This window comes from Apium graveolens, chromosome 10 (assembly GCF_009905375.1).
Source record: "Apium graveolens cultivar Ventura chromosome 10, ASM990537v1, whole genome shotgun sequence".
Classification (NCBI taxonomy): Eukaryota; Viridiplantae; Streptophyta; class Magnoliopsida; order Apiales; family Apiaceae; genus Apium; species Apium graveolens.
In genome coordinates, this window is record NC_133656.1 from 192,289,318 (window position 1) to 192,299,331 (window position 10,014).

The following is a 10,014-nucleotide window of genomic DNA, read 5'->3' on the forward strand; positions in this document are numbered from 1 at the left end:
TTTAAAAACTAAGTTGATAAATGAATCACTGCAAGATTACCCAACGAGCTGCAACTGTCCTATGAGAAGCAGAACCACTAGTATGTGTTGAATGGTGGCCATCAACCCCGCTGGAATGATTATTTTTCTGAATCATAGACTTCCTCTGAAATTCTGAAGTTTCCCAAAATTTAATCCAGCTCAAAAGAACAATCTCATCAATTCTTTTATCTCATTCTTCACCATTTTCCCATCCAACACGAGCTACGCTACAAATTTCTAAATACTTCTTCCGTGCATTTCCTAAACAGCCCTTATATATTATTTTATCTGATTGCCTCCACACAAATTATTTCTACGATAATAAACAAATACTTGTCACGAATCAATTTATAAATAAATTCAAGTACATGAAAAGATATTATGTAATTACCTTAAATTCTTCAAAATAGAAATCTTGGGTTTCTTTTGAAACTGACTTCCAGTTATATCCTTTGGGCTCAAGTCTTTCATAGAAGGTTTTTCTAATCTTAGCAGAACATTGATATGAAGGTTCCAACCTTGAAAAATAAAATTTATGCAAGGCATATTAATAACACTGCTTGAATTTGCAGAAAATACCCCATTTTCATAAGTAAAAAAGATTAACTTAAAACTTACACGTTTTCAATGACTTGTACTTGAATTCGTCCATCAGTATGTGTAGTGCCAATAGAGCAATAACCGAAATCATTTCCAGCTGTAGAAGATACATTTTGTGTGTTTAGTGTGAGTTAACGTGATTGAGCAGTAAGGTGCAGTGATTGTTTTGATTGATCCGGGGTGCTTGGTCCTGAGTGAACTGCATGTTGTCTTGATAGAACAGGTGAATGTTGCGATAGGGCTGGTCTATTTCCAGCAGGGCTCCTAAAGCTTCCAAACAAATTTTTCAGAGTTGCATATGTTGTACGTTGTTAGTTATTGAGGTTCGTAACGTAAACAAGCAAACTGTGTTCAGACTTTCTAATGTGACTGAATTCGTGATTTACTTGGATGGTGTACTGAGGTTCTGATCGAGAAGGATTCGGCTGTCCAAATTGATGTGAATTGCGTTGTCCAATTTTTTCTTGTACACACTCTACTGGTTGGACGGGTATGCGCGGTCCTGATTGAGATGATTTATGTTGTCCAGCTTTTTCCGATACGCGCTCCTTGATTTTCTTAAATTAATTGTCATTTTAATTTTAGTTCAAAAAGTAATATTAATTAAGTGAAAATCAAGTACAGTAATAAAGTAATATTAACTAGCTAATTTCTAGAAATACAATTAAAAATCAAACATATAATTATGATTCAAGTTTAAAATGCAGCAAAAATTAAAAATTAGCAAAAAAACCACCAGCACACTCGCTCTCACCAAAAAAGCAACAGAAAAACCCAACACCAGCAGCTCCTCCTTCTCCATACCCCAACTACTCCAGAACCCCAGCCAAGCAATCGAAAAATACAACAGGAATGCGTGTAATGTGACTCCACATGCTGATATGTTCTTTTTGGCTCGCGGTTGAGGGCGTTTGTGCGTGTGCACGGTGAACTGTGAAAACTAAGAAGGTCAAGTACAGGGCTCGGTGTCTGGATGTCTACTATAAAGTGTGGTAACCTAATTTGAGTGAAAAATGAATCACTATCCAGAGATAATAGTATTCCTTGAAAAGGTGAAAAAGATTTATATTTTATGATCTCGTAAGCCATCCATATATAACAACTTAAGATTTTAAGCAATGTGATGTTAAATCATATTGGTTTTAAAAGATCTCATAGTTCTCCTCCTACCCCATATTCTCATTAACCTAAAATGAATGTGTATATGATTCAGGGATGGTAGTTAAGAACCTCCGCTTCTCGGACTTCAAAAGACTGCATCATATATGAAATAATCGATTCAACACAAAGATGCCATTACCTAGCTAGTAGCCATCCACATTCACAATGCTACAAATATTCACAAGTTTGATTTCTAATATCTAGTACAAGTTAGAGCTGTAATTTAATACACCTCCTTTTCTTAACACTATAGGTCGCTGCTGAGTGGCTTCCTTCAATTTTTTACCCAGCAATTCTCCCCTATTGGTGAAAAGTTTCTCATATATATATGAATGAATATATTTTTTATTAAGCTTTATCGTTAGTGTAAGAATATATAATTTATAAGACAGGAATGCAGCTACACAAAACGAAATATATAGAGTATCAGCTTAATGCACCAAACAACAGCTTCATTCCTAATTATAATTAGATATTCAACATATCTAACACCTTAAACCCTAAACCATCAACAATCACAAAAGATTTATACAGATTAAACTCTAATAGGATACTATAAGATTCCAAGATCTCTGATTCACATGCTAGTTCAGATTACCTGCGATAACAACACCGTCAATTAAAATTTAAAACCCTAACATATTAATGTAACAAGTTATATACGAGATGTTATGCGACCTAACATATCATCGCAGTTGCAGGGAAGTCGCAGACACTCAGAGATTAGATGTTGTCTTACACGCTGTGCAAATTGGGCTTGGATGCCCTGTCCTGATTGACTTGAGTTTCCCTGTCCGGATTTTTCTGGTAGGCGTCGTGCAGATTGGGGTAGAACCGGCTGGCCTAGCTGATTTGAGTTGCCCTGTCCAGATTTTTCTGGTACACGTGCATATTGGGGTGAAATCCGTTGGCCTGACTGAGTTGAATTGCCATGTCCTGATTTTTATGGTATGCTTCAGATGGACTCACATACCTCCCCATTCTTGCCTGTACTAATATACATTACAAATTGGTTAATTTGAATGAGCATTAACCTGGTGATGAACAAGTAGACTTATAGATGATGTATTTATCATTGTAGTATTTTTATCATAATTAAACATATATTTACAATTCAAGTTTAAAATGCATCAAAAATTAAAAAATAGAAAAATTAATAGAGTTGAATAATAATCTTAAAACCAAAGTAAAAGGTCGAACAGTCCCCACCAGGAGAAAAAAAACACCAACACACTCGCTCTCACCAACAAAACAACTGAAAACCCAACACCAGCAACTCCCCCTTCACCATACCCCAACTACTCGAGAACCCCAGCCAAGCATTAAGAGAGAAAAGAAATCAACTCTCTATTATTATTTGTAACTGAATAGACCACGCCCAAGCAAAATATGGCCTTCTATATATATGACTTCCCACTATGACACATCACCTATATATTCATCTCCAGTGGTCTCACAACTCCTTGAACAATCTCTAGTACTGTCCTATTGCGTTGGCATACTTCTGTCAGCTCTTCTATAGGAATAGTAATGATATCAAGTTTAAGATGCAGCAAAAATTAAAAAATAGCAAAAAAACACCAACAAGACAGACACCTTAAACAAGCAATCGAAAAATACAATAGGAACGCAGATGATAAACACCTCAGACACTGACTACAACTTTTAATAAAACTACATTAAAAAACTATACACTAAGGACTTACATGGTCATTATAACCAACTTTCTCAGTAGTCATCTTAGGGACCCGACTATTATGAGCAAGACCATCCTCCTTGCCAATATTTGCACTCCGATTGGCTTTCTTTTTTTTTACAATCTGAAATATAACAATAACATTATGGTTATACATAGAAATAACCTGAAATTTTAATTGAATTTAAAGTTCACCTTAGCAAAACAGTCATGGATATCATCTGCACTTCCATCAGTTTCACCTCCGCTGCATTTCTTTGGATTTACATAATGAGAAAAACCAACACCTTTATCCCTAATACCCTTGTCTTCATCAGGACTACCATCTTTAGTCATGGGCTGAAAAAAGAAACAAATTAATTGAATCATATATACAACATTTATCATTGATTAATCATGTTTGACACAAAGCTAAAGTGTACACTAGCATTACATTACAATTTAGGTTGTTCTTACATCTAAATTTGCAGATTAAATAGGGGTTTTAAGGGGTTACATAAAAACAACCCCTCATCCTTAAAATAACTAGTTTTAAGGGGTTACACATACCCAAAACTCAATTAATTGAAGAAAATAGTGAATATCACCATTTCATCCATAAATAGAGATAGAGAAAAAGATAGATAATGAACACTATATACCCATACAGATATAGAGAAGAAAATGAATAAGTACATACAAATAAAAGAGTTGCCAATTTTTTCATTTTCATTTGGTTTCATTCACAGCTCGATTGAGATTGTGTTCAGCGCCTTTTTATAGAGAGAAAAACCCTAGTTTGCTTGTGTTTCAGCCCCAATCCTCTGTTGTCCCTGTATTTATATTTTTCATAAAAAATACAATTAAAATATAGAACTCGATATATTGTGCCACTTATACGAAATAACTTAAACTTACAATAATATAACAACATTTATAATATTTATATTTATATCTATCTTTTAAATATATATAATATATATATATATATATTTAATAATAATTAAATACATTTATCTAAAAAAAGTGCATACTTTGATAGATAAAAAAATCATTCAGAGGAATCAATATATTCATCTTCACAATTATAACTATCTTCGGTTTTTGAAGATCCATCATCTTCGGATTCATGTTCCATTTCTTCCTCCGGAGTTTCATCACCATCATCTAAATCTACTCCAATTCCGCTTTCATCATTTAGATGTGTGGGAATATCATTCATACTAATATGATTTAGATGTGTAGGAATCTTATCTTGAAACGGTTCTTGATTTGATGTTGGGGTTTGAGGAAGTTCAACAAGTGATCGAGCATTTACTTTGCATGCAACTACCCAATCCATTATCTCTCGTTTAAGACTTGGATAATTACAAAAGTAGACTTGCATGGCCTGCATTGCTAGTACAAATGGTTCGTACACACGCAATCTCATTTTTTTGTTAACCTCAACAATGTTCTACCGTGGATTATTTCTTGTTCCAATATTAAATGTAGGATCGAACCATTCACACTTACATAAAACTGTTTTCTTTGCTGGAAAATGTGGATACTTGATAATCAAAATCTCTTCCACTATTCCAAAGTAATCATTAAAAGTCTCACTATAATTTGATCCTTTGATACATACTCCACTGTTGAACGTTGACCTATCAGCCCCATACTCCCGTGTGTGCAATTTGTACCCATTCACGTAGTAAACTTGTTATGACTTTACCAAATGTAGAGGTCCAAATGAAATATCCCGAATATATTTATTCGGAACCAATGATAGATCTTGAGCCTAAAATTGTTAGTGGTGACTATTAAAATATAGAAAATATTTCACAGTTTTGTAATATTAGTTATGAAAGTATCAACTAACTTACATAATTTTTGAACCACATCGCAAAATCACTTTCTAAGCTCCAATCAACTTTAACACTAGTTAGATGTGGATTATGTTCCCGAAGTTGATTTATGAATATCCTTATTAAACAAAAATAAAGTAACTAGATCACATGGAATATTTTTTTTAATGGCGTGGACATACAAGTACGTAATAATTGCAATTAACTTACTCGATATATGGTGCAACCTCAGGACAATTAAATAAGATATAATTGTGAGATGTCATGTATTCTCGATCATCAAGATAACGTGTATTGACACTACCATGTGCACATCAAGGATGAGAAAATATAGAAATGTTTCCCCCGAAACTCTCATCACCTCCACTAGGATCGTTTCTGGGAACTTTTCTATGTTTTGTTTGAACATGTTGCTTAAAATAGTGCGAGCAAAAAGTGAAAGCTTCCTCTACCAAAAAAGCATTGCATATTGATCCTTCAATCCATGCTTTATTTTTCACATTATTCTTCAAGTGGCGTAAAAATCTTTCAAACGGATACATCTAACGATACTGTACGGGACCTGCAATGCGTGCTTCATATGGCAAGTGCACTAAGAGATGTTCCATTGAGTCGAACAATGTCGGTGGAAATATGTGCTCTTACTTGCAAAGTATGATAGGAATTTGTTCTTCAAGTCTACGCATATCACTTACCCTCAAAGTACATGAAGTGAGATCTCTGAAGAAAAGGCTTAATTCTGTCACGGCCTCCCAAATATTATTGGGAAGAAATTCTCGAAAAGCAATCGGAAGAAGTCGTTGCATAAACATGTGACAATCATGACTTTTCATTCCAAATAACTTGTATTTTTCATGTTAATGCAACACCCCATATTTGACACATATCCATCTGGAAATTTAAGATCTTTTAGCCATTCACATACTTTTTGTTTTTGTTTTTTGTCCAAGCTATTATTAGAAAATTAGGATTTTAGAGCTTAATTTAATTATGTTCTTGATGTTAATCCTAAAATCTAATGATTGGAAATTGTTCAATGATATTTGAACTTAAATTTTCATGTATGGTTTTAAGAATTTTCTTAATGAAATCCATATGAAATGAGAGTTGAAAGTAGCTTGGAAAAGCTTGGAAAAATTTGAGAATGTTTGTCCCACATTGAAATAAATAAAGGGGGTTGTGTGCTTTATATGGTATTACCCACATGAGTAGTATACAACTACTAAGGTGTGTGATGGTCCATTGTGTTGTTATGTGCTTCACGCGGACATACACACACGCGCGCCCCACCCCGCCACGCCACGCACCGCACCACACCGCACCGCACCGGACCGGACCGGGTCGGGTCGAAGGGTGATTTGGGCGAATGTCTCGGCGTCTCGCGTACGCGAGGCGACCTGGGCGAGGATTTTATTTATTTGAGAATTATTTTAATTCGAATTTATTTATCGGTGACTGGATTATTGGGCTGGGTACTGAAATAGGCTAAGTCACTTTGTTAGTAGGCTTAGTCTAAATATATTGAACCTACAAATAATCTGATCTGTAACAAGTTCTGATATCAGAATCAGAACTTAAGAACTGATGAATAAAATCAAAACTTAACAAGTTCTGATATCAGAATTAGAACTTAAGTACTGATGAATCAAATCAGAACTTAACTTAAGTTCTGATAATAATGTGGGTGTTAATGTGAAAAGCTGTTACAAATAATTTAAATTCAAAATCTGATCAGTTTTGATTTTTTCATTAATGAATTCAAAATCTGATCAGTTTTGATTTTTTCATTAATGAAGCAGTTTAATTCAGACATTAAGTGTGTTGACAGTTTCATTTTTCCTCTCCTATAAATAGAGGCTAAACTGAATGTATAATATACACACTACATTCTCTTCTCTTCCCTTCAACCTCTCTGCATTTCTCTCCCAAAAGTCCTGAAGTGCTGATATTTTCCGGCGACTGAGGTGTTGGTCGAAGTGGAGCTTTTGTTGCTGCTGTTAACATAAACTCCGAGATGTTTTATCCTGGTGGAGATATTGTGCGCATCCCAAACGCAGCAGGTAGGGGCAATATTCTCTTCAAGAGCAGCCAGTACTTCGAGCAAGGCCTGGTGACTCAGCTGTGATCATTTTCTTGGCATTTTGTATCTGTGAACCTTTATTTCAGTCACTGTTAAAAGCTATGGTTTCGGGTACATCTTTCTTTCTCTCTTCGTTATTTCAGTTACTGATTTTGTTTACCTGCATGTTTTATTTTGTTAACTGTGGTCTTGGCCTAAACTTGCTAAATTCTTTATACACTTGCTTCTATGTTGCTATATTTGTTAGTGAGATTTACAACATTCTTGAAGAGAATATTAGTTATATAGAATTTAGCATAATGGTTAACGAAAGTGAGGTTATATAGAATTTACAATGGATTTCTATGAAATAAGACTTCCTCCAAGTAAAATGATAAAACCACTGACAGATTTTCTGGAGTTAGGGCAAGCTGCCCAGTCTGCATCATAGAAAGCTTCCAATGTAAAAGAAGAATCATTGGTGAATAGTAATCCTTGACATGGATCATTGCTAAGATATCGAAGAACTCGACAAGCAGTATCCCAATGAGGTTGTCTAGGTGCAGACATAAACTGGCTCAGATGTTGGACACAGAAAGAAAGGTCAGAAAGAGTGTTGGTCAAAAAATTCAGCTTACCTACCAACTTTCGATATAGAGATGCATCAGGAAATAATGTGCCCTGATTAGGAACCAACTTTGTGTTCAAATCTAAAGGTGTGACAACAGGTATAACATTAGTACAATCAAATTTTTTGAGTAAATCCATTGTAAACTTTCTTTGTGAAACGGCCATTCCATTAGGAACTTCAATGAACTCCAATCCCAGAAATAGTGAAGCTTTCCCAGATCCTTAATTTTGAAAACATCATCCAAATATGTCTTAATAGCTGAAATCTCCGTGTCATTATTACCAACCACCAAAATGTCATATACGTATACGGCCAAATATACAACTAAAGAACCATTTTTCTTGTAAAGCATGGAAGGATCATTTTCAGAAACCGTGTAACCTTTGGTAAGTAATGTGGCCTTTAGCTTTGTGTTCCAGTTTCTAGAGGTTTGCCTCAAACCATATAGAGATTTTTCAAGCTTACATACCAAAGACCGATTTGTCATATGAAGTCCAGGAGGAGGAGTCATATAAACATCCTCGAATAAATCTCCGTGTAGAAAAGCATTGTTTACATCCAAATGAGATAAACTCCATCCTTTCTTAACTGTAGTAGCCACCAAGCTTCTTATCGTTGTCATTTTGACTACTGGTGAGAAAGTTTCCGTGAAATCAACACCTTCCATTTGTGTATAACCTCTAACAACCAACCTGGCTTTATATCGTTCAATTGTTCTATCTGAATTTTGTTTAACTTTAAATAACCATTTACAAGATACGGGCTTCTTTCCTTGGGGAAGTGGAATAAGGGACAAGGTTCGATTAGCTTCCAAGGCTGAGAATTCTGCAGATATAGCATTCTGCCATTCTGGATACTTAACAGCTTCATTGTAAGAACTAGGTTCAGATGGTGGTGATATATAAGGTACTGATACTGTACACTACGCCATAATTGCACATAGGCAACCCCTACTATACAGTTGCATAAGGCCCAAATGGTGTTGCATAAGGTAATAGGCAACACCAAGGGTTGGTTGCCAATGTGGAAGTGGCCGTAGACACCTAATGCAACATTTTGTGCAACACTTGAAAGTATTACATCAGGTAGATTTTGCAACAGTAAATCACCTATTGGCAACAACAGAAAGTGTTGCATTAGACCTGACAAGATAGTACACTTGGTCCTACGTGGAAACTGACACATCAGATGCCACGTCAGCAATACGGGGTCCCCAGAGCCACATTAGCATGCCACGTCAGCTGGGTCCCATCCTGTCACATCAGCTTTGTGGACCATAATGCCACATCAGCATGTGGGCCCACAATGCCACGTCAGCAGTGGGACCTTTTGCCACATCATATGTGGGGCCCATATTGTTTATACAACACTATTTTGATGCGTATGAAACACCATTTTGTTGCATATGCAACAATATATACCACATTATGCAACGCCATTTTTTAAATTACAACAGTATTATAATCAAATGTAACACAGTGAAAAGCAATATGCAACATCATACTATGGAATATGCAACACTAGAAAACATAAAAATTTGGCCATAATTGGTCTGTTTTTATATGATACCTGCCATAAGTGGCATCCAACAAAAACATCTATATCAGGAATCCAACAAGTTTTAAACATACAAAAAATACTAAAATACATATGCCCAATTCTAAATTTAAAACACCAAAAGTACGTCAAATCTTTCTTCAAACGAACAAAGATACCAAAGAACTAAGTCACTAAGAAGTTGTGCCTTGAGTGCCTTGAATGACTGTAGTACCGTTTTCCTCTTGATCACTGGAAACCGTGGTACATCTTCGAATGAAAACCTTTTAAAAATAGACCCTGAGGCGATGTTGATGCAAGGAAGCTAAATGGAACTTTATCCTAGAAAATAAAAATTAACAAAATAAGAATAACAAGATTCCCCATCTAATAACGCTAGAACACACTACAAGCTTTGTATCAACTGTTGATGTTAGAACATGCATATCCATTATTCGTTTAATTACATTGTAGGGATAACAAT